A 25,908-nucleotide genomic window follows, 5' to 3' on the forward strand; every position below is an offset into this window, starting at 1 on the left:
ACACACACACACACATATATATATATATATATATATATATATATATATATACTGATAATGAGACTGATCTTGTATGGCATTTACATGAAACAACCAACCAGTAACAGATTTTTTCCTGCATAGATGGAAATGGTGTGTATGTACTTACCCTTGATGTTATGTTTAATGAAAGCTGAATGTTTTATAAGGACATGAGTGTGCTTTAAAAATCGGCAAGGCCAATGTGTGATGAAAAGGAATTGATGCACAGAAATACCAAAGATATGTTTTGAAACAGTATCACTGTTTCATACTTTGTCCACCAGAGAGTAGTGTTAGGTTTATTCTGCAGCTGTAAAATGTCCTGTTCAGTACATTTGTTGGTCGCAATTGTTAAATTGTTTGTAAGGGAACTATGTTAAAAATGTTTTATTTATGTTATGTGTTGTGTGGAGAATATTGATATCGGCCGATATATATTAGTATCTGAATTTTTTAAAGGTTTATTATGCAGAAATCGTCTAATTGTGAACACAGTATTCAAACTTGGCCCCTCCTCCCTACACTGCTTGTACGTACTCAAGTAATTATTGTAGTAATGTTGCATTTGTTGTAATGGAAAAGCTGTTAGCAAGCTAATTAATGCTGGCTGTACACCAAAAGACTTTTGAAACAGTTTCACTGTCGCAGACAAATTTCCAATGTTGGAATAAAAGCATTAGAGTTTTGCCTCAGATGGCGTGTGCTCCCATGATCTTCGTCATTTAGTGTAAGGTAGACATAAAACTCAGTCTGAGTTTTTTCTCATCTTGACGTCCAGACAAAATCAAACATGTTATATATTATCATCAGTTTTTTTCTTGGTTCATGCAAACACTGAAGTGAACATTGTCAGCAACCAATAGCTGTGCTCTCTCCTGCATCAAACAGGAAGCAGCAAAACAGGTAGACCGTAAACATGGAGGGGACTCCGGAGAGGTGCAAGATCATGAACAAGTCTCGGTTCTCTAGCACTCTGGAAAAGAAAGAGAAAATGGTGGAGTTGTGGAATGCGTAAAACAGAAATCCTTGTTTTATTCGGCATGTATCTGATCCAACAATCTGCACTTATTTTATAGAGAAACCTTCATTTTTGAAACAGTCCACCGCTCTATCCCACGGTCCCCTCCCACTAAAATAATACAGCTAACCAATGGAGGCAGGTAGCGAGTTGTGGCAACAGAATCCGAAATGTAACAAATAAAATTTATCTTTATATTGATGCCGCATTGGGGCCTCAGTAGTGTAGTGGTTAGAGCAAAGGCATGCGGTCACAAGAGGTTCCCACTGCCGAATCAAACAGGATCAGATTCCTTAAGGAGTCTTCAGGATGAGAGAGTAACTCCGGAATCTGAGCCAAGTCCTCAATGAGGGCGCGTCTCAAGCCCATTGTAGATGGGTGGTTCCAGATGTAAAAGCGGATTCATTGACAAGAATGCTATATATGTGAATACTTAACATATTACGCCTTCTATCATGTGTAAATAGAATTGTGTGTTTTTGTGGGCACATAAGGAATGGTTAATGGAAGAAATCTCTAAAGGAATCCAGTTGTAGTTTTGCAAATAGTGACCCTGCAAGATCTCCAGTCTCTGCAAAATCTTATAGTGTGTCATCAGTGTGATTGTTTTTAGATGCGAGAGGGTGTCAGACTTTGGTGTTTTTAAAGTCCTCTGGAGTGTAGTAGGCATAAACCAACTGCTGGCAACAACCTGTCCAACAGAAAACAGGCCATCACTCTTCATCCTCGTCCTCTCCTTCTGTGCTTGGCAGCAAAAGTGAAAGCCAATCCCAACCCCGGAGTGACCCTCGATCTCTGTCCGCTTGGTGTTTTGCCTCGCCATATTTGCGGGGGTTATTTTGCGCTGTGTCTGCAATTTCAATTACTTCCTCTTAAATGCATGTTGCTTGCTTACAGTCTGGCATCTGGTCACTACCTTTCCATTAGGTCCTGCCCTCACCTGTGCACAGTCCCCGGGAACATCTCAAACACAGAAAAAGAAAAAAATTACAGGCAGGTCGCAGAGTCTCTGCAGATGAATACACTGCCACACACTTCAAGTGGGTTATAAGTGGTGATTGAGAAGTTTAACTTTTGTTTAAGTCTAGACATTGTGTTGCAGGTAAATCCTGCATGCTTTACCTTGAAACTCTCAAATGTCGATATCAGAATTTGTCTCAAAAATCCTGTATCAGTAAGGCTGTAGCTGTCACGGCTTGAATTGAATGTTGTGTTATGAGCTATTACACCGTATATTTGGTGTTCAATCCATGTGCTACAATTACCCTGAACATTTTCTATTGAACGTGATTGCAGCAATTTTGACAGAAGGTTTAACTGAGCCTACAGAGACACTAGACTCAACAGTAAGATTTTCCAAATCCAGGGAAAAGTGAAAAAATAATGCCGTTACTCTATCAGTAAGTGCTGCTGAGACGATTCCCCTCTGACTGCTGCTCGGTAGACACCAGTTGAAGCATGTGGTCGTACTGGGCAGCTTCCAGGTGTCAAAGCATGTCCTTGTATAAATGTGAAGTGAGGCAGTGATGGAAAAGATGCAGTTAGACAACTTTCCTTAGATGAATAAAGATGAAAATACCAAAGCAAACATGACTGAAATTCTGATTTGCTCTGCTGTGTCTCCCTCACGGACGATGTTCATGTTTGTGCTGCTCTTGGCTTGAAGAGAGATGGATGCCAGTGAATCTTTCCTTGAAACCAGCCTTCTGCTCTCCACTCTTCCTCATCTCCCCCTCCTCTCCATCCCTCCATCCTGAAAGAGCCCTCAAGAGATGTGTGTACCCTCTCGCCGCCCGTATCCAAATAATTAATCCAAAGCAATTACTCTCCTCCTTCATCTGTCCGTCGGCCCGCTAACAAAACATTTCGACACGTGTCCTCATCACTCCCCTTTAATTAAGGCAGCACTATTTATCACTCCCCTTTAATTATCCTAGCCTGTTTATCAGTCTGCCTTTAATGGAATAGGCACCAGAGAGATACTCGTACAAAACACACCCCGCTACGCTTTCCTCGCTTCTGCCAGTTTTGAACTCAAGAAGAAGAAAAAAAACAACAAAAAACAATTAGTCAAGGCACGAAAGAAAGCAAAACAGAGAATTAAAAAAGAGGGAGAGCAGAGAAACTCGGAGAGCTGAAGGAGATATAAGTTGTTGTTTTGCTTCCTTCTCTCAGCAATCAGGGTGATGGCCACACTTGCACACTCTGCTGTGCTTTTGTTCCCCTCGCAGAAAGCTTCCGCAGACTCCATGCAGTTCACACTGAGTTCAAACACACACACACACACACACACACACACACAAACTGAGATCAAACACACCTCCACAATAGTTCTTTTGTGTTCAGTAACCATGGTTTCTGTCAGGTTTAATGCCTAGCAACATGTGTCACGGGGCAACCACTCACTGAGGAGGGGAGGGCCTCTGGTACACTTCATAACAGCACAAGTGTTTGACCATGAAACAAATTTTACTATCGTGGCACTTGCTTAGAGGAGCTGAGTTTGAACATGGCAGTAGGAGTTAGTGTTTTTTAATACCTCCACACCGGTGACAGCCGTGGCCTGAGGGATTATGTTTCCGGGTTGTCCATCCGTCCATCTGTCCCATTCTTTTGAACATGATATCACAAGAGCAGCTTGAGGGAATTTCTTCAAATTTGGCACAAACGTCCACTCAGACTCAAGGACGAACTGGTTAAATTTTGGTGGTCAAATGTCAAAGGTCACTTCTGGACCTCATAAAACACATTTTTGGCCATAACCCAAGAATTCATATGCTTTTTACTTCACACCAACATCTAATAGAATAAAATGATGAAGTGATGACATTTTATATCCAAAAAATCAAAGGTTGGGTTCGCTGTGACATCATAATGTTCTGAGAAAACACTTTTCTGGCCATCACTTTACGTCATAACTGAGGAACACAAGGGGAGACATTTGGTTGGATACTGATTTGGTGACATTAATCTTAAAACTGTGGTGATTGTATAGATCTAGATCTGTATTTGAAATTGTCATGGCTACAACTTCGTGTTCTCTCCTGTTCCTCTGGTAGTCCACCGCCAATCTCGCAACCCATCAGCTGACAACTACAAAGCCTCTGGTCAATATTCCAGGCTGATCCAGTGTAGCCAGCAGATATCTGAGCCAAGCCCTCCTCTTCCCTGCTCCAGTCATTTTGGCTAATCTCTATCAGCCAATATCTGCATTTCATTCTGGTAAATTTAAAAGAAGCTAATATAAATCGATGGTCATTGTATTCCAAGACAATATTTCGGCCAGTGTGTTGCACCTCTCCTTGACTGTTTGCCTGCCATTCAGACATGTTTGATCATTACTCCTTGGACTATAAATGGAAAACAGAACACTTCTGATACCAAAATTGTCCCATCACTTTCAGAATCTCTCTTTAGAGGTTTGTCTACCACAGGCTTATTGGTTTTACTGATGTTGAGCTTTAGGTGATAGTCATTGCACTGTGATGAAGCAAAGTCCTCTGTACTCCTCTGTAAATATGGACTCAAAGTAAAGACAGCATGTTTCTTACTGGCACTTCTTCATTGGAATCCTACATGTCAATATAGTGAAAACGTCTGTTTAACCATAAATACACTCAACACCTTTTACTAAATTCAAAGTCTTCACTACATACAGTATGAGACTGGACAGACATGATGTAACTGCAACTCGACTGGTTGGTGGAGGCATACAACTGCGAAGTGGTAATACGTCAGTCTCTACCTACACATAGAGGTTGAGTGTGAGTATGGAATGGTTGTGTGTGTGTGTTCATGTGCAGCTGATGTGTATTATGGACCACAGGAAAGACCATGTTTTGCCTCTCCTCACAAGCTGCATATTAACAGAGTTGTCCATCAGCCTTTAACCAGTTCAGACAGAGGAGAAACCCACAGGAGAAGGGAGGCAGTTCCAGAATCACTCCCAGATAGAGTGCTCCTCCCCTGGATCCACAACTTGCAGGCCAGGCTGAGGCTGGCTCAGCCTGGGAGCAATTTGGTGAATGTAAATTGTAACCACACATAGGTTGGACAACTAGTAGGGTCTCACACATACACTCATGGACAAACACACGCACACACACACACACAAGCTGCTGGTAGGGTCAGAAGTCTGGGTGTCACACCCTGTCATTGCAGATTAAGTTATGCAAAGTGAGGTGGTCGGGCAGCCAACCCCTAGGGCTTAACAAGCAGGAAACACTAATTGGGTCGGCTTGCTGATTGCTATAATTGCTACTGTGTGTGTGTGTGTGTGCGCGTGTGTGTGTGTGTGTGTCTGCACATGCCTGACTGCTGAGAGAGGAGGGCTAAACAACCTGCTAGGTAACATGGCAGCTTTCAGCATGGACCACTACCCTCTGAGGAGAAGAAGATAAAGGAGATGAGGAAGAGGAAGGAGAGGGAGAAAGATAAAGCGGGGGATTAAAATTATCATAGGTCAGGAATTACACAGAAATTCACGATAAACAATAAAAACTCATTTCACAGTTTATTTTTCATGTGATGAAGTTATGATTGAAGAAAAGTCCATGCTTTTCTCAAATAAACAAGATGTTTTGAACATTACAACACAATATGTGCACAAAACTGTATCAGTCTGCAGCATTTTTCCGTTTGAGAAGCTCTCAAAATCATCATATGAGGCTTTCAGACAAGTCAGTCATGATTCAGCCACGAAAAACAATTGATCAAAGCATGTATCATTCACATTGTCATAACAGATTTGTTGTTAGTAGTTGATAAAACACACCTTTTATGGGTATTTTAAAGATCCAGTGTATAGGATTTAGCAATCACAAACCGCAGGGTTAGGCGTAGAAAAAAGCATCATGGTTTGGCTTGAAATAAATCCATTTGTTATTGAGGTAAGTGGCATATTACACATGACATATGTCACGTAACATAAGTTGACAAACTATGTTGTATGCATCGGGCATGAACACAGTTTGGTGTTTGACGCTTCCACCCAAGTGGACTTTCTTGCTCTTTATATGATCTTGCCTGACTTCCTCCTTTGCTCCTGTAATGATTACTACAGCTACAAGAGGTTGCTGCCTAATGTAAAAAAAAAAAAAAAAAAAAAGTAAATAAGGGTGGTAATTTCTGCTTGTTAAAACACCCTATGTGGCTGTATTTTGGAGGACAGTCTCAGATTTATGGTGTCCAGCCCGTGGCACCAGATACTGCACATACCCTAGGTGCTTTATCCAGAAATTTATAAAGCAAAGCATAAAGTCATCCCTTTCAGCCACTGCAGCGTACAGCCTCCCTCTTTCATCCATTAAGCAAAAACTAAGGAAATCTTTTATTTATTGAGGTCATAAAGCCCTTAAGATCATTGCATTGGACACTCACCATGATCACTTAAAAATTTTTGTCTTTATTAAAGCCACAGTGTGTAGGAATTTCTCCCATCTAATGTTGAAATCATATATTGTATTCAAACAGATGGCGCACTCTAGCGCCTCACTGTTTCAAACACGTATTGCAACAACTGTAGCCGCTGTGTACCAAAAAGCTATGATAACACTGATGAAACCATGTCATCCGATACTACATGGAGTATTCATTCAGGCTTCTACACAGACACACGCGACGCGAGTTGACAAACCCCCTCCTCACCATGCTGGCTGTGTTTATAACGTAGGACTGTTGGGGCGGATCTAAATTTAAACAAACCAATCACGTCTTGTCCTTTGACAACTGACAAGTGGCTCAACCTCACACACCTCATCCCTCTCCTCGCACTACTGCGCTGCTAACAGCTGTTAGTGGCCAGCGGCACTACTGCTGCATAACAAAGTCCCACTCTTTGAGCATAATGCAGGATCATGTATTATGCAGCATCACGGGAGACGGAATCCTCGTCGCCAAGAAAGTGCAAAAGGGAATCAAAAAGGCAGCGTGACCGGCAAATTAAAAAAACAAGGGTCAGCATTGGGGTTGCCTTTCCCAGGTGGAGAGAGCTGCTGAAGGAGAAAGGTAATACAATCATAGGCCAGCGCTAACAGCGGCTAACAGCTAACAGCTAACAGCGACGCAGTGATGCGAGGAGAGGGATGAGGCTGTTAACGACTGGACGCTAACAGCGGCTAACAGCCATCAGCGGAGCTGGCCTGTGATTGCATTACCATTCTCCCTCAGCAGCTCTCTCTACCTGGGAAAGGCTACCCCGATGTGGGCCTTCGTTTTTTTAATTCGCCGGTCACGCTGCCTTTTCTATTCCCTTTTGCGCTTTCTTGGCGACAAGGATTCCGTCTCCCATGATACTGCATATGCATGATCCTGCATTATGCTCAAAGAGTGGGACTTTGTTTCAAATTTGCCAGGGTAGTAGCGAAGCGCCTCTTGCTCCTCTCCTTCGGCTCCTCAGTCACGCAGTGCTGGCCTGGCTCTCAACGAAAACGCCGAAGGTGGTGTTGTATGTCCCTTGCTGGCGGGTGTATTCTCAAGATGGCGAAACGTAATGGAACCCCACAGACGACTTACCCGCACAATGTACAAACAAATCCGAAATCCTCCTTTTACGAGAATAAGTCAGATGATTGGTGGAGGTAATAGTACACCAGTGATGACATATTTATGAATGCAGACATCAATTTTTGCCAATAAACAACTGAAAATGTTACACAATGTCCCTTTAAAGGTTTTATAACTAAACAATAAAGAATAATCCTGCGTAGTGCAACTGAATTTTTAACTGACGCAAACTGAGGTAACATGATATGTCATAATGTCATAATATTCTTATGGCAGAGAAATCAGCCTAAGTGTATTCTGATATAATAAAAGATTCATCAAGTGTTGTACAAACCTAATTATGCTAAATATGTTTGTTAGCTATATAACTGTGGCATCAAAAATGTCTCTCCAAATTTCACAAATGCCTCAGATGCTTTCTGAGTGTCACACTCTTCTGAATGGCATCCTTCAGAGCCATGCCACAGCACAATGACAACACACACTGCTAATTCATTAAGTGCATCCCATTCTTATGCTTTAGTTAAAAGTAAAAAGAGTATCCGGCTTCACTTGGAGAGGAGATATAAGGATTCAGACAGAAAAGTAATCATGACAAAAACATTATTGTCAGTCACACATTAATGCTAATAAACCCTGAGGCTAGTGTGCTTATTAAATTGAAATAGGCTGCATCGAGTTGCGGTCTACGGCAAAATAATTTCTGCAGAGTTTTGCTAGACTGATGTAATTGTGTATTGATGGAAGCAGCTTCTGTGTACACAGGTATGACCTCTCAATAGCGTCTCATCCAGCCAGCTAAGCCCTATTGCACATCATTGTAGGAGAGAGCTTGAAGAACTAACGCAGTGCATGATGATGATGTTTTGGTAACCTGAACACAAGTCTAGAGAATCAGATTCAGAATCAGAGTAAGATTTATCATCAAGTCAGTTTTTACTTACAAAGAATTTGCTGTGGTCTTAAGTATGATTGATAAAAATTAAATAAGATACATTATACAGAGAGATAAATGTATAAAAGTACCTTAAAAAACTCCTCTCTGATGTTGTATTCACAGAAATAATCTGCTCAAAATTCATCCCCATCACTTGTTTCCTGCAGTTTCTGCAACTTCCAGTTATTGCTCTTTCTGTTCGAGTTAAGGCCCTGATCACACATAAAGCATTATAGCAGCTGTAGATGCCTTTTTTTAAACAGTTTTTAAAGTCAGTTGTGCGGAACTTTTTACCATTAATAAAACTGTCCTTAGTTCGTATCACCCCCCCTTGAAGATCTGCATATTTATTTGAACCAAACAGCGACAAAAAAGCCTTTCTCTATATGGCTATTTAGCGTAGCCTCGCTCAGGTCGGACACACAGTGGAAGTCAGCAAACCAGAATACGGCACCCGAGGTGGAAGTGATTCTGCTCGCCCGCAGCGGCCCGCAGCGATTAAACCACAGAAGAAGGAGCCGTGTTTACAGTGTTCTTCGAGTAAGCAGTACGCAGCGAGCATTGCTAACACCTAACAGTTTTACCAGAGATGTATCTATGAGGACTTGGTTGTACTTTTGATGTCATGGTGGATAACGAAGGAGCATCATGTAAAATTATCTGTGACTGTGACCATGAACACAAATATACAGCAGGCGGTTGTCCTCAGTTTATAAGAAATTCAGAGCTACACCAGAATATTTATGAACAGGTCTTACTTCACTACTAACTTTTGTAACATTAGCATGTTAGCATGTTTCCACTAATTACTTGGACTGACCTAATGTTAGTAGCGTTAGCTTTGCAAGCGAAGGCTGCAGGTAACAGTTGTGCTGTGTTAGGATTATGTTATATCTTCACTGTGTATCTTCACATAAAAGACGACGATTTGGGAGGTATGCCCTTTCTCTATCATTTTCATATCGAGACAACATGATCGATATCTTTTTTGTGTCTTTACGTCCAGTGGCTGGGTCTCAGCAGTTAGCATGGCGCTTATAGGGGGTCAGTACATCCTGCGCTGTGATCTGCGGAGGGATACACTGGTGAGCAGGCACAAACGTAGCTTGTAAACAAAACTCAGCTGTTTATTTAGCCTAGCGATATCTCTGGACTATAGTAGCTGCAATGGACGACTTTGAACGCGATTTTGAAGAGTTTCTTGTAGCGGACACAGACCCAGAGCCATACCTGTTTGAGCCGGAGCATACAGATGAGGAACTCCATGTGTTGGATGTTGAGCGGGCGAGAAGAGAGGCTGAATCCTCTGCTCCCATTTTACTGCACAGAATGGGATTCGGTGCTACCATCATTGGGGAGATATATCATCAGGAGGAAAACCGCCGCAGAGAGTGCACCACAAGGAGTGAAAACCTTGCAGCAATCACTAATCCTGGTGTGATTGAAACTTTTTACATGTTCCTAAGATGAACTGGAAAAAACACCCAGGCCTGCAGGAGCTGATGGACAGCTTTCAGTCAGGTGAGTAATATCGTCCATGTCATCTCTTTGTTTGCTTTTACCGAGTGACCTAGCGTACCTGTCCCAGAGCCAGCTGCAGCTGTTGCTCATCGGTGTATCCCTCCGCGCAAGATGTACTGACCCCCTACAAGTGCCATGCTAACCGCTGAGACCCAGCCACTGGATGTACAGACACAAAAAAGATATCCATCATGTTGTCTCAATATGAAAATGATAGAGAAAGGGCATAACTCCCAAATCGTCTGAGTATTCTTTTCACATAATAATGCAGACTCAGCAGATGACTTCCGAATGTACACGGCTGCTTCTCATTGTTTCCAGTAGCACAACAACGGTTATTACATTACCCAGAATAACCTGAGGCTCACAGTACTACGGTAGCCTTAGTAGCTCAAAATACACAACAGATTAGATCAGAACAGAAAGACAACAGAAGAATTTACTGAGTAATTTTGCTGTTTCCACTAATTACTTGGACTGACCTGACGTTAGTTAATCCTCTCGCTCTCCAAAACAAATGCATGCGGTAATTGCCAATCTTACGACACCAGGCTGTGGGTGTCATACCGCTTCGACCAAAGGGGCGCTATAATCAACGAAAATGAAAAGTTCCGCACAGCTGCTTTAAATTAGATTTTTGCTCATGTTTTTTGCGTGGCACCTGGCATTTTTGCCGGAGGGCTCTGAACCCGTTGGGCTCTAGGTTCGCAGACCGGGCGAGGCGGGGGCGCAGCGCAACTGCGCTTCGCCAACTGGGTGTGGCCAGGCAGATTTTGCAAGTTTGGCACATCGTGCGCCTGGTGCAGCTACTCCTCTTTTCCACCTCCGTCCCTCCTACCTGCGCAAGTCGGAAAGAGGGAGAAGGCGTAGAGTGGGTTTTACACACATCACACCAATCAAATGAGCCCCTCTCCTCACCCTTAAATGCGCCGCGCGAAGGCGTAATGAGAGTTTACTTAATTCGCAATGGCAGAAGAGAGCAGCAGCGTCAGACGGCCAATCTTCTCCCAGGAGGACACTGATGTTTTGGTCCGGGAGGTCCAAGCTCACAGTGTCCAAATATACGGAACTGCAAGCAGACCTCCACGGGCTGATGATGCAAAGGTAGCCTGGGAGGAGGTCACCACAATTGTAAATCAATGTTGCGTTTCTCTCGTGCGCGCGCTCTCTCTTTCTCTCTCGCAGTCTCACTCTGTTTCTTTTCTTTTGACTTTTCTAAGATGACAGATGCTGAATATATACTCCCTATCTGATGCTGTGGCTGTTTGTGGTTGGCTGAGAGGGATGTGAACTCATTAGTTTGCAGCTGTGTTAATCAAATCAGGTTGGGTTTCCATTACGCGTGCCAAACGTGCCAAACGGTGCCAATCCCCTTTGATCTGACATCAGATGTGACGGGACAGTCGATATAGAGATACATTTATGTGCTGATTGCAGATAGTTGCATTGAATAGTTTTTTTTGGGGTATTTATTGTATTGTTAATGTGCCTGACATTCTGGAAACCTGCCTGTGAGGTTTTGGCGACATGTGCGTACTGTCCGCCGGTCAGCTAAACTTCGGCTTACACCGGCTGCGCTCTGCCTGTGCTGACAGTAGACGTGGTTTCAGCTGACGAGCTTTTAGCGCACCTTCGGCGAAGCCTTTTGGCACGAAACTGTCACTGTGCCAAGCTGGATCTGTGGACACCTCCCCTGCTGCGCCGCCACACCCATCTCAGCGCACCTCGGTCTGCCAAACTACCAAACTGAGTGCGCCTCGGGTTGCGCTGCTTGAAACTAGCTCTGTGCGGGGTTCGCCACACTGCGCCGCGCCGGGAAACTAGAGCCCCTTGAGTTGAAAAAAATTTCAACACAGAGCGGAAAAGTGCCCCATGTCATCTCCTTTTTCCATTGTCCAATTGGATGATTTGAGAGGTGGGCCTTCTGTGGTGGTCATGACAACAAGTTTACAGTTGGTAAACAATGGAGGAGAAACTGGTGGTTGCGGTTGCTGGATACTTTGAGTGATACGGCCCGGCGATAGACAGCAGGTTGTCAAAGTGTCCTGGAGTCATCCTTAAATATGCCTGGAAACGGCCATCATCGAGGCGAAGCTCCTGGACCAACTGGTGGTACTCCCCGTGATCCGCCCTATTTTTAGGGTCTCATGTACCCACGCAGATCTCCGTTTCCCTGTGCCCAACCAACTATTTGCTAACAGCCTCTCACCCTCAACTGGAGCTACATTAAGTACCCTCTGCCTGAACATTTATGGAGATATATTTGTGTCTTTATTACATGCAAGAAAATAAATGATATGAGAGGGGAAAAAAAATGTTTGAGAGAAAAAAAAATATGAGAGAAAAAGTTTTCACACTGATAGCAAAAAATAATAATATTTGAGACTAAAAAAAGTTTTGAGAGAAAGTATTTTGTCATAGAATATAAAAAAAATAATTTGAGATTTAAAAAGATTTCCAAGAAAAAAAACTCTCTCAAAAACCTTTTTTTTTTATTCTCAAATATTATTTTTTTGCTATCAGTGTGAAAACATTTTCTCTCTCTCAAAAAAAAATGTTTCTCTCAAAACATTTTTCTTCTCTCTCTCAAAACCTAAGTCTTTGCTCTCGTCAGGATTTTGCTCTCACTGTGAAAATAATGTCATGGGCGGGGCCACGTTCCTTATTGGCCAGTCTCAATCAAATTGACAGCTGAGTGAGGATCGTCTTGGGAGTTGAATTCAACTGAATCATTCATCTACCATGGTGGATTCACCGGCATAGATGTGCTGCGTTATTTGGGAGCGGATATGCATATAGTATAACGTTATGCATGTGTGGCCAAATAGAGAGGAGAGGGAAATGAACCGACAACACCACCTGTGGAATTGCACCCCAGGGAATACACTCAAACCTGTAGACTACTCTAAACAACAGAAGGTCACACAGATTCGTACACTGGTAAATATGGGGACAGGAGACGGACTTCCAAATAAAACACAGAGGTCCAAAGCCACATGAATGCACAGCCACGTTACAGTGTGCTTTAATCCGTCTGTGGGAAACCGGCAGAACAGCAGTGGAAAACGGAGCGGCCGCACCAGGGCTGGAGGCTGTGGATAGCTGTCCTTCAGGATGCCCAGCTGACGGCCCATGTCACCGTGCAGCCCCACACAGTGCGCAGAGGAGGAGAAGAAGCCACAAGCTGTGGCCTCAGCTACAGCAGGACAGAGAGCAGGACACCCTGTTAACATAAAGTTAACAGAACTAGCAGAAGTAGAAATAAAAAAACAGAGCGAGCTTACCGGAGCGAAGGGAGCTTAAGCACAGCGCACAGCTCAAACCCAGTCACCGTCTCGCAATGAGGAAGAGCAGACACCACGCTTTTCCCCTCCGAAGCTGCACACAACAGGAACGGCCAACGCCGCTGTAAAGCGAAGAGTCACGGCAGCTGTGACACCATAATACGCTTTAACAGTACACAAACATTGCAGCACCCATGCCTACCTTATAAGTCCCAAGTTTGGGTACAGAAACCGGAGCACGACACACACAAAGCACGCCAACCGGAGCACGCCACACACAGCCCTCGCCAGGTAAACGCCAGGTAGAAGTGAGCGCGCCCGTGAGGGGAAGACGAGACCAAATAATGCAGGTGCCACCACTGCGCAATTAGGCTCCGACAACTGGAAATTAGACCCAGCTGATGCCAATTAAGGGCAGTAGTAAAGTAACGTTAATGGGATAACCTAGCTAGATGTAAAGTGCAGTTAATAACACAATCTCGGTAAAATAACGTTAGGTGAGAAAAGGGATTCATTATAGGAATGATTTTGATAACCAACTTGCTCAGCTAGCTACCCATCAATTGTGTGTGTCACCATCTTACCCAAACATTGAAGTCTCTGCTCCCAAATAACGCAGCGCATCTATGCCGGTGAATCCACCATGGTGGATGAATGATTCAGTTGAATTCGACTCCCAAGACGATCCTCACCTAGCTGTCAATTTGATTGAGACTAGCCAATAGGAACGTGGCCCCGCCCATGACATTATTTTCACAGTGAGAGCAAAATCCTGACACAAGAGCAAAGACTTAGGTTTTGAGAGAGAGAAGAAAAATGTTTTGAGAGAAACATTTTTTTTTTGAGAGAGAGAAAATGTTTTCACACTGATAGCAAAAAATAATATTTGAGAGTAAAAAAAAGGTTTTTGAGAGAGTTTTTTTTCTTGGAAATCTTTTTTTAAATCTCAAATTATTTTTTTTTGTATTCTATGACAAAATACTTTCTCTCAAAACTTTTTTTAGTCTCAAATATTATTATTTTTTGCTATCAGTGTGGAAACTTTTTCTCTCAAATATTTTTTTTTCTCTCAAACATTTTTTCCCCCTCTCATATCATTTATTTTCTCGCATGTAATAAAGACACAAATATATCTCCATAAACATTTAAATAACTAGCTACTAATTACTGTAAAATTTTAAAAAAAAATAATCGGTAGATTGATTACACGGGAAGGTTAGTATAAGGACGTGATAGGGTGGTTGCCTGGCAATAATAAAAGGCACAGCAAGTGTTTATTTTCCCAGTGGCATTCAATTACAAAAAGGCTGTGCGTTGCGCCTCGCATTTTGCAACCTGCAAAATGCTTTCTGTGTGATCGGGGCCTAATTGTACATTTCAGCAGTTGTTCTGTACTGTTATACATCAAAGATATTATGTCATATCTTTAAAATATGTCACTAAGTCATGGGTTGTCAGTTTACTCAATAACAGAAAAGGGATCCCTTAAGAAAAAAAGGTTGTGAACCACTGATCTAAGAAAAGGAGTGTTCATTTTCTACATGAATTAATGAATGGTTAAATTATACTTTCACTACGCCTGGTGCTCTGCTGCTCTGTTTGTGCACAGAATACTCTCGGTGCTCCAGGAGTGTGGAGTTCTCAATAACGGAACTATTAATATATATATATATCTATATATCTATGTCTATCTATCTATCTATCTATACATATGTACATATATATATATCTATATATATGTACATATATATATATATATATATATATATATATATATATAATAGTAATAATTCAACAGCTCTCTGAAGTACCGGTCCAGCTCTAAAAATAGAAAATCAGTATGCGGACACATATAAAAGAATGTGTGGGAAACACTGGAACTTTTGCATACAGATATTTCAGAATACTCATTTTAGCTGTATTATCTTGAATACTGTTTTGAACCCTTTACACAGAGAGGAGCTTCCCACCACTGGTCAGCCTAATCAAGAATTTGAAAGTTTGTGTCCATGCATGGTTCATCTCAAAATATTCTTTCCTTTTGCTCTCTGCATTATCTTTTTTGTTCGTTCTTCACACTAAGGATGAGGTTTCTGTCCCTCCCTCCCTCCCTCTCAACCCCTCTCTCTCCCACACACACACACACACACACACAAACACACACACACACACACAAAGAGGCGTCCTAACCTACACCGTCTCTATGCCTAACTTCCTTATTTAATGTGCTTTGGATGGTTCCACTTGTGGAGCTGAATGAACCAGCACACTCCTCTGGTCCTAATTGCCTGCTTTCGTCAGCCCTTCCCTGACACACTCACACACATCCACACAACCCCTCGTGCACTCACGCACTCTCTGTGAGGTGCTAGCGCCCAGCGTGGCTAACGATGCACAGCTACAAAGGCAGCATTGGGCCCAGTTATTCCGTTAGCCAGTCTCTGTGCAAGTGCTCCCAGCAAGCGTGCTGGATTTTAGGGTTTAGCGTCCCACTGAGACAGAATAATGAGTGTATGTTTCTAATCTGTGTGCATGGCTGTGGGTGTGCATGTGTGTTTGTGTGCAACTGCAATGCTGGAGAATAATGAGTGTGTGTTGCTAATCTGGGACCTAGGAGACTACCTCTCCCTGCTCCTCTCACACTGTCTCAAATCAGCGGCCTCTCTCTCACTCTGTCTCTTCTCTCCTCCTCTCACTCTCTGTATGTAGGCTAATTTAGCGCTGGCTTTGATGCGTTCTCCTGCGGGCCTGCGTTTCTCATATCCAAATGCAGGGATTAGCCGTCTTTTATTCTCCAAAGCCCATCTCATCCTGTTCTCCCTCTTTCTGTCTGCTTGCCGTCTCCCCGACCCTTGGAAACAGTGGCAGGGACTTAACAACCTGACAACAACTGCTTTGTTGTTGTGTTTTTGTGTATCGGTTGTTAGCTTAGGCGCTTAGGCCTTTGTGGGCCTGGTGTTTGCATGTGCGTTCTGGGGATACGTGTCAGTAGGGAGTGGGATGTAGGGGAGATTTGCCAGGGATGACAGGAAATAAAGATGAGGAGAGGTGAGGAGAGAAGAGAAGATGGAAGAGGAGAGTAATTTAACAGCCACTATCTTGTTTTAAGATTCATTAGGAGGAATAATGGGAAATTATGTGGAACTAAGTTACGTCTCTGGGTGACATCATGAATCCCTTTGTAGCAAGCTTTGTGCTGGTATTTCTCCATGTTTGTGTGTGTGTGCAAGTGTGTTTTGTGTGTGTGTGTGTGTGTGTGAGTGAGAAAGAGATGGCAGGTCTCTTGGTGATATTCTAAATCCCTTTGTAGAGACAGGGACTGTCACTTCTGAGCGTGTGCGTGATGAAAGTGAGTGTTAAGCAGCAGACGCAGCCAGCATGCTCCCACAGAGACAACACACACACATACACACACACGCACACCCTCACACCCATAGATTGAGAAAAAGTCTCTTGATGATCTTTCAACAGATCTGCAGAAGTGGCTTAGGCAGCTAGTGCACCTCTGGGACCCTTCACAGACTTAGACACCACACACACAGACACACTCACACACCTTTCAAACTCAAGCTCTCAGTCAGACACACGGTGCTTAATTTGTATATGAGGGTCACAGAGTGGCTACTGACCTGATGGGTCAGTGGTGAGATAAATACTCACAGTGCACGTCAAACACAGCCAAACACCAACTGCAGCCCTTAATACAATCATTATAAACAGTGCTGTGTAACTTCAGCCCACCTGTTAGCAGGACTAAGATCTTATTAACTGCGGGCTTATTATTAAGAAATTAGTAGAAGTTACAGGATAATTTCCTGACAAATAGTTAAAAAAAAAAGGTAGACATTTTTTACTGTAATATAATTTGAAAAGTACAATTATAATAATTATAAAACATTTTTCTCAGCATTTCTTCCTAGTTTTTTTAAAAAAAAAAAAAATTTTCTAATAATTTTCCCCCTCTCTTTCTTTTCTTTTTTCAGGTTATTGTCAATTTTACTATTTTCAATTTGCAGGACATTTCTTTCTTCACAAGAAAACTGATTTCTCTCTAGGTTTCAAAGGGTTAAGCCTTAATCAAATGTAAATGGGTGAGAAATATAAAAATTAGCACAGTCGCACAGTTGTCACAAATGGGAAAATTAGCTGTAGAGACCAAAACTGCTGTTTGTACCAGGCTGTAAACATGTTTATTTCTGCTGTAATGTTGGGCATTTTAACATGGTGGTATGTGGGGATTGATTTGCTTCTGTAGCCAGCCTCATGTGGCTGTTCAAAGAACTGAAATTTTTGACACTTCCATGTTGGCTTCATTTTTCAGCCCCGCAGGTTGCCACTTGGGCAGACTCAACCTGCATACCACCAACCTTATATCTCACAAACACCTTGAGAGAATTTCTTAAGATTTGGCAGAAACTTTCACTTAACGATAAACTTAGATTTTGGTGGTCAAAGGTCAAAGGTCAAGGTCAGTGTGACCTCACTAAATGTGTTTTTGGCCACAACTCAAGAATTCTTACGCTAATTATGACAAAATTTGACACAAATGTCTAAAAGGATATAACAATGAAGTGATGACATTTTATATCCAAAAAGTCAAGGGTCAACTTCACTGTGACATCATACTATTCTGCATATAACTCTTTTCTGGCCATTACTCAATGTCATGTTTCAGGAAGAGAAGGGGAGACATTTGGTCAGATACTGAATTGGGGACACTACCACCTTGAAACTGTGCTCAGTGTCACCATAACAACAGTCACCCAAGTCAAAATTCTAACTAATCAGAAACATTAATATCATCATCATCGTCATCATCATCATGCTACTCCTGTTTCTCCTCTGTGTCTCTGTCTCCATGTCGTTGTCATGTTGTGGCTGTAGGAGTCTCTTGGTTCTTTGCTCTGTGTTGACTGTGATTGAGGGTGACCTTTGACCTTTCTGGCTCTATGGAATTCCATACATGGTGCGTCTGTGACCCTCCGACCTCCAGCTGCGCTCTGATTCTATTGGCTGAAAGGCTCCCTGTTGCTTACAGCAAAGTGCTGCCAGTCAGAATCAAGGAGGTCAAAGGTCGAGACTCGTGGAAATGAGACTATGGAGTACGGTCAGCCTTTTACAGCGTACAGCCACAATACCATCATTCTGTACACACAGTGGTGCACATGAGACCAAGAGAGGGACAATGAGTGATATACGAGAGAATTTAAGAGACACAGAGGACATCCAACTATTTTTTTAGGATGTAGTTTTTGCAGGATGAGACTGCAGGGATATATCTATAAAATGAGACTACGTCTGCTGTCTGACAGGTTAAAGTTTAGATAATAGTTTTACTCTTTGTCATCGTCCTCTCTCTAGAATAAGTCTGCATACTCTGGGGGTTTTGTTTAAAATACATATGAACATCTGACCGCTTGTGTTCCTTGTCTCATCTGACCTGTTTTAAGCAATGTTGGCCTGTTTAGAGATCTCAGCAATCAATTTGGTGAGTACCATATAGAGTTAGGCGATATGACGCTAAACTGTGCAACGATAGAAATGTGTCCACCAGTAGAGATTTAGCAATACTGTTTATACTCTGGGAACTATTTGGAGCAGGCTGTACCACAAATCAGGACTGAATTTTTGCGTGATCTCATGATTCTCACGTGGTCTTGTGAATCCAGCTGCCTCGCAAGGTACTGTGATTTGGGTGATATGGAGCACGAGAGTGAAGCTGTAAATGGAGAAACTTTGAAGCTCAAAATTGCTGTTCGCATCAACCTTAAAGCTTCAGATTTGAAAGACTTTTAGTCTAGTTTTACTCTTTCAAGTTCTTTGTATTTAACTCAAGTGTCATCTCACGTGAGGCAGTTGTGTTTTTGTGTGTATGGAAGTTCTAAATAAAAGGAGAAAATAATCAAATGTGATGAAGTATGGTTATATTTAAACAATGTCTTAATTGAATTTACAGAACCAAAACTGTACTGTGATATATACCGATACAGTGATATAAAATTACATATACCATAATGGAAGATTTCGGCAATACTGTCCACCCTAAGAACCATGTTATGATAACTGAAATTATGGCCCAAACTAAAAGAATAAGATTTAAGTATTCTTGTTAATGACAGAATAATCTAAATATGCAACACCAAGTCAAGGTCAAAGCAAATCCACACCATTGGTATCAAGTCAGATGAGTGGCAATTTAATATCTAACATGAGTCACAATGTCTACACTTTTCAGTGAATTATAGAAACTACTTTCTCATATGACTTCAAAAAAACAAAAAAACCCCAATCTGCTAACATGCTACAAATCTTTTAAAAAATCCCAAATCTCAACAACCTCAGTTATGCCTTAACCAACTCTCAACATAAATTGGTGGTGACTGGTAAATAAAATGATGTACTTCATACTTGAATTGTGATTTGATCCCAAACCTCTGAACTTATTTCCTGAGCAGCAAACCTGTAACCCCCTGAAGCTCTGCCTTTGAGGGTATGAGAACTTCAAAGATGTAATAACTTAGCATGCGCTCAACAACGTCAATGTCCAGGCTGTCCAAAACTTTCTGTGATTCCTCTGTAGTCAAACTGCACTTCAAGTATCCCCCACCAACCCTACCCTGGCCCCCAAACTTCTGTCTTTGTCAAAGTGAAATGCCCTCCATCCTCCAGACAGAGGGGTGGGTGGAGGTGGAGGTGAGGCTGTCAGCAGTGGCAGCACCTGGCTGTGGAGCAGCCTTGATCAAGGCCCTGGATTGGACATGAACATCGAACGCTCGTCTCCCTGTACCGCTCAGCCTGTGACACCGTTACAGGACAGGCTGACAGACAACGCCATAACTGTCTCTCTGCCCAGCTTTGAATGTCCTTTAAAAACAGGCAGGTACAGCAGAGTGGAGGAGAAGGAGAGCAGGTCCTCCTTCTTTTTGTCTTCATGCTGACAGGTCAAAGACAAGCTCCTCTCAGTTTGGTCTTTGCACCTGTCTTTACTCCTTTTCCCCTTTTGGTGCCAACCCTGTCTGCCTTCACCTGTCTCTGCTCTTCTTCTACCCTCTCCATGTAGAAAGAACATACTATAGTCACACAACAAATGATAAACACCACCTACTCCTATACTCCCTGCAGAAATGAAGCCGCCTCCAACCCCCTCTGTCCTCCCATCCCTCCATCCTTAAACCCGTCCGCAGCGTGCTGTTTTCTGTTGCTTCTGTTGTGGATTAGTTTTCATGGGAGGGAGGGAGGGAGAGAGGTGGAGAGCTGGAAAGAGAGAAGAGAAGGTCCAGAAAAGAGCCCTAAAATAACTGTCATGCAAGTGGACAGGCAGTGATTAAGGATTTAACTGATCATCCCGGGGCTGACAGTGAACCAGCTATTATCTAGCAGGAATCAAACGTTGCTCAAAGCCCTGGGAGGCTCTCTGCGCCTCTCAGCATCTCTCAGCTCCTCTCAGAGGCCTGGCCAACATGAAAGGAGACGTCAGGGTCTGGCAGCTGACAAGCCATGGAGAGAGAGAGGGGGAGAGAGAGAGAGAGAGAGAGAGAGAGTAAAGTAATGAGATCTTTATTTTGGCCGTTACCTCAGGGACTGTTGATCTGTGTTGTGGTGATGTGCAGCGGAATACAAAGGCCCACTCTGTTTGTTTATGTGGGAACTCCGTCAGTGTGTGTGTGTGTGTGTGTGTGTGTGTGTGTTGGCATACGTGTGTGTGTGTGTGTGTGTGTGTGTGTGTGTGTGTGTGTGTGTGTGTGTGTGTGTACGTGCGCGCGCATGCTGGATGTCACTCAAAATTAGTGGAGTAAAAGTCATTCATTAATCTTGCAACGCCTAACAAATGACAGGAAACTAGATGCTACCAGATGAATAAAAGTAAATCTTACTGAAGCTGTGGTGAGAACATAATTACAGTTGGGAGGAAATTAGTGAATTGGTTTGTGTGTGTGTGTGCATGTGTGTGCGTCTGTGTTTTATGTTGGTGTGGTTTCTCTGTTTGTGTTCTTCTTCATCAAAGGCCTTTCGATGACACAAGAGACTTTACACTTGATCCTCCTGCTGATCTCCTCACTGAAGTATGTGCTTCTGTGTGTGTGTGTGTGTGTGTGTGTGTGTGTGTGTGTGTGTGTGCTCACCCTGCTGCACCATGTTGTGGTGAAGTCTTTGCACTGTAGAAGTTAAGCTTTACTTCCTGGATGTGTTATAGCACAATGCTAGCACTGGTGTCCGCTGCTTGTTGGACAGTAACAGCAGTGGTCATGAGAGACCCATAGGTGGCGCCTAAATCGGAAGTAAGCAAGTAAGAAGTAAAGTTTTGTTCAATTAACCATACAAGGTGCCATCTGCTCATCGAATAAACATTCAGATCAAGTGCATGTGCCCAAGGATACTTTAACATGTTGGTGGCCAGGGGTTGAACCACTGACCCTCTGATGAATAGACAACCACTCTACCTCCTGAGCCACAGCTACCTCATAAGGACAGTTATGACTTTGGAAGTTTCTTTTATGGGGAAGATGAGTAAATTCACTTTGTTAGCATAACTGCTATAGGTTTATATTTTCTGATTCCTTTTTTGTGCAAGAGAGGGCATTGTGAGGCAATTGTGATTTGTGGTGCTGAGATATATAAATAAAATTGAATTGAATTAAATTTGGCAAGAAGAAAATATACATTATTACAGTATATAAATTCAATTTTATATTTGCATCATTTTTCAGACCTGCATGAATGGAAATACACTGGACATGATGATGATGCACATGATCCCCGGCACCCTTCTATAAGGCAGGGTATAATAAATGGCATGACAACACACAACCATTAGGGGATTTTCTGGTGGCGCACGCATGGAAGTGGAGCAGTGTGGATCAGTGGGGATGAATGAAAAATAACGTGGTAACATGTTACGTGACATTGTAAATGTAAAAATATTCCCCCAAATCCTGTTGGTAATGGGTTTTATTACTTTGTTACCAAAAAGTTATAAACTAATATACATAAAAGTAATATATTACTGTAACCTTCAACACTGAGAAGGAAAAGTTGGGAGAGAGTGAGAGGGCCAAGACATGCAACAGAGGTAATAAGTCAACATCAAACCAGGGCAAGCTCCCCAAACACAGGATACCTGACAGAAATTATTCTTGCATTAACACCATAGAAGGTGAGATAAGAGGTATCAGCAATAGCAGTAGCTCAGTCCATAGGGAGTTGGTCTGGGAACTGAAGGGTCTTCCTTTCAAGTCCCCATCCGGACCAAATATGGCGTGTGGAGTGTTAGCTGAAGAGGTGCCAGTTCACCTCCTGGGTACAGTGAACTCCCAACTGCTTGGGACGCCTGTCCATGGGCAGCCCCCTCACCTTGCCATCTCCGTTTAATGCATGTACAGGTCCTGTTTGTGCATGTGTGTGTATTTCAGGCCTGTGTGAACATGAAAACAGAGTGAAAAATTTGAATTTCCCCTTGGGAATTATTGAAATAGTTCTTCTTCAGAAATTCTATATTTGTATATATAAACTCAGAACAACAGCAAAGTTAAGTTAGAGCTGCAGTTGTATCTCTAAACTCTGAAAGAACCCTGATTATCTGAGATCTGCTTAATGTGTCCATTTGACTTCTAGTCAAGAAAAAAGCTCATATAAATAACATTGTCTGGTCAAGGAGAGATATTGAAGAAAACAGCATACAGTAGTTAATGACGGGAAATTACATTTATTGGACACTGTAAAGTAACTTAAAGAAACTATGCTAGGACAAATATTCCAAGTGTTTCAGCTCTGTCTGGAAACTGAATGACAGCATCATAATGGGCTTTTTGTACCACATTTTCTCAACATGCCTGGCCCCACTGGGGGCCAAGGTATAAGGATCCTTCACACAAGATGCCACTTTTCTTCTGTATCAGTTTCTCCTGTTTTGTTCACACTATAGCACCACTACATTCACGTGTAGCAGCCTTGAACTTGGTACTTCAATGACCACTGCGTTTACTGTGCTTTAGTTGCGAGAACACATACACGCATGCGTGCACATACCCATACACACGAGCTCAGTTGCTCATGCAGAGATGAGTGCTGTGTTCCTTCCTGAGGTCCCTTCACACATTAGACCAGCTCTAATAATAAAAGGGAGAGGAGTCAGAGTGGATCCTTTGAGTGCTCAGTTGAGGGCGGGTGACCCACTTATCCATTCCTCAGGCTTTGTCTGGGCCTCTGGGTTAACCCACTTACCCACTCCCCAGGCTTCTGCCGGGCCCTGGAGTGAAGGCCGGCTCCTTTTCTCATCAAACAACTGCTCTTAATAAAGGCCAGGGGCTGGGGAGGCTGAAGCCCACGGAGTCTTGTGTGTGTGTGTGTGTGTTTGTGTGTGCATTGAGGTTCATACACATACAGACATACACAACAGTACACTCAGAGGATCAGCACAAAAACCCACTTACACGGTCCTCAATAGTTTTTTGCTCAAACAGCGAATTTGTTCTAAACCTTTATCAACGTTTGCTACATCGACACGCAGCGTCCCTGCTTGTGTGTGTTGTCTGTAAGAGGTTTGTGTGTGTTTGTGTGCGCGTGTGTTTCTTCTTCTGTGCTTCTGTATCTGTGTGCATATCAGCTTAGAGATCTCTCTCTGCCTCCTCCACCACCAAACTGCATTTGCATTTTAATTATGTCAATGTTTGTTCAAAAGCATGACAGGCGCTCAGACATGACAAAATGGAAATAAGGGACTTAAACTGGGGAATTACAGCCCATTCGCACATGTTTTGTGCGACACTAACATGATGTACATCCCTGTGTCCCGCATGTGAAACCCTTCTTTTTCACGCCTCTTAATCCTGCTGTGGGGGTTACAGAGGAGGCTCGCTCAGGGGAACCTGAGCGGTATCAGAAGCACAGGAAGGAATTTATTATCTGTCATCAAATTTGCTATGTTCCATTTTTCAAATAGTTTTGTTTCATGCTGTTTTGCTTTTGTGCACCCGTTCATCTTCAGTGTTCATCCACCTTTCCCTTGTGCAGTGGTCAGTGTGGCAGTAGTAGCAGCATAATGGCATTTTGAATTTTCCTAAATCGTCACAAGTGGTCTTCAGTCCAGTTGCTTGAATGGAATCCTTCAACATTTTGAGGAAATATGATAAGGGTGGAGACAGGACAAACAGTTGCATTTCCTAGGACAGCGAAAGCAGGACCCCCCTACTTTGCCTTACTTCGCCTCTGATTGGCTTACCCTGACATTCTTAGCCTAACCATAAAGCCTAGTTCAGACCAAAGATTACGATGAGACAAAACTGTTTAAGAACGTTGCAGAGAAATGCTGCAGTGGTGTGAACTGGCCTGTCTGAACTCACCTCGAGCTGACTTAGCTGGTCAAATCGTTGGCGGCTGGTTTTGGAACATAAAGCACGGCACCTGTTTCAACATCCAATCAGCTTGTAGTGAAGTCCAATGGTCAAGTCAAAATGACCGCAGATGGCGTGTTTGCTTGCTGCAGCAGGTGCTCTGTTCTGTCCCCACCAAGCCCTCTGTTTCCATCCTCATGTGTGCCAGTGCTGGACGATGGGTCACTGTTGCTGTATGTGCTGTATGTGTGCAGTATCTCACTATCACTATCCTCATTTAGATTGTAAGAAGCTACAAATTATATTCAGCCACAAAATAAGCCTGAAAAGCTGGAAATCAGAACGGAAGTACAGAGAGCTGTTACATAGCGATCATACATCATGTCATCTAGTTGCATTGGTGTGAATCGTCAGGTTTTTACAACATTGCAGAATGGTGCATTTCAAGTAGTTGCATGTTTCAGCTCGTCTCATTGCAAATCTTTGGTCTGAACTGGGCTTAACCAATCCCAGTCCTCTTGCCTTCACCTAACTAATTCAACCAATGAAGGCAACAATTACTAGCCATTCAGAGAGAGAGAGAGTAGGGTGGGTTATGCCTCTGTTATCCTACCAGCTACCAACACCTTCAAAGTTGACTAAATAATACACTGGGGAGAGAACAGGATACCAGGACACACTGTGTAAATGATGTTCAGTAGTTTGTGATAAAACCACCAAAGAGTTTATCTGAGGCATTTTAAAGCATTTTCTAAGAGGAGAGCAAGAAAGGAGTCAAAAAGTCAGCAAACTGTCTTGCACAGTGAAGTCACTTTCACAGAAATACTCAACTAATCCATTTTAAGTTTTTAATATTACCTAACATTGGCAACTCCTGAGTTTATTCAAAAGGCCTTCTTCATGGACATGTGTTATAATAGGAGAAGCAGAGGTATAAATAATAAAATGAATGATGGCTGAATTCCATTTTCATTTAGCTGCATGGTTCCAGGGTGCTGGAATTGTGCATGCTGGCTCAAAGTCACACTGCCATCTCAGGGCTGGGTATGATGTAAAGAATTACGATACCAGTACCAATACCAGTGCCCTTAAAGTGACCCTTAAAGTGATACAAATACCAAACGAGCACCTCATTCAATACCTATTTTTTCAGCTTCTTTTGATATCCATCATGTGAATAGAAGCAATCATTTGCTTATGGTGCTACTTGCCCCCACAGGCTTGTAGTATAGCCATACTTTCAAACATTTTGGTGGCATCTCGGCATGCTGAACTGCCAAGTCTGTCAAATTC

Source organism: Epinephelus lanceolatus, chromosome 1 (assembly GCF_041903045.1).
Source record: "Epinephelus lanceolatus isolate andai-2023 chromosome 1, ASM4190304v1, whole genome shotgun sequence".
NCBI classification, from domain to species: domain Eukaryota; kingdom Metazoa; phylum Chordata; class Actinopteri; order Perciformes; family Serranidae; genus Epinephelus; species Epinephelus lanceolatus.